Source organism: Sminthopsis crassicaudata, chromosome 4 (assembly GCF_048593235.1).
Source record: "Sminthopsis crassicaudata isolate SCR6 chromosome 4, ASM4859323v1, whole genome shotgun sequence".
Taxonomy (NCBI): Eukaryota; Metazoa; Chordata; class Mammalia; order Dasyuromorphia; family Dasyuridae; genus Sminthopsis; species Sminthopsis crassicaudata.
The window spans coordinates 381,604,081-381,605,053 of NC_133620.1; positions in this window are offsets into that span (position 1 = coordinate 381,604,081).

Here is a 973-nt window from a genome sequence, read left to right on the forward strand (position 1 = left end):
CCCAGGAAGCTGCTCTATACAGTCATATTTTGACAGCATTTGGGACTTTTCATATTGCTTTTGAGAGTTTAGTTCTATTCCCACGTCATTTTAATTTGGTGAGAATTTTATACTAATAAATTACTAAATCACATTTCCAAGGGAAAGCATCAGGACTGAATAAGTTTTTATAGAGAAACAAAGCAAGTTCCTGGTACTTGTTTTATGTTTGCTCTTCTTGTCTGACATTAAAACATGATATACTTTTCTTGTTTTATGACTACAAGTTCTCTAGGAACTTTGCCTGTTTTATGGCATCTTTCCCCTTGTTATAACTAATTTCTAATGAACCCCATATCTTCCCTCTTGTTAATGGCAAATTCCACCAAGGAACATAGCTGACACCTTTTTCCTCGTAAATGGATAAAAATTCTTTTTGGAAATTAGCCTGCTGTTGGCAATGTAATAAAATCTTTGTTTCTTGGTTTGAAGATGGTTTAAGTTTACAAATTCTTTTAAAATACCTCATGACACCAGCCCCAAACCACAAGGAGAGTCCTGGAACACTAGTATATTTTGAGGATTCAGCACTTCTATATCTTGTACCCCATTATTTGGTGGCCCAGATGGGGAGAGTCCTGAACCCCAATATTTATTGGGGGTTTCAATGCTTCTGCATTCCATATTGTATCATCTAGGTGCTCTCTCTTTGAATTTTATCAGAGTGATTTGGTTTGGGGCTTGTGAGCTATAGAAAGAGAATCTTTTTTTTGTATTGATTTTTGTATTTTACAAACTTCCATATATATCTGAGAAAGGTCAAGGTAGGTTCTATTTCTCTCTTAGTGTCGCTATCTGATGATCCTGGGCCCTTTCCCTACTGATTGCAAAGATTCTCTGCTGGAGTAGAGTTGATGATTAAAGAATGAATCATGACCAGTGAGAGAAGAATAAGAATGACTAAAAAAATTGGTGATATCCACATTCCTAGAGA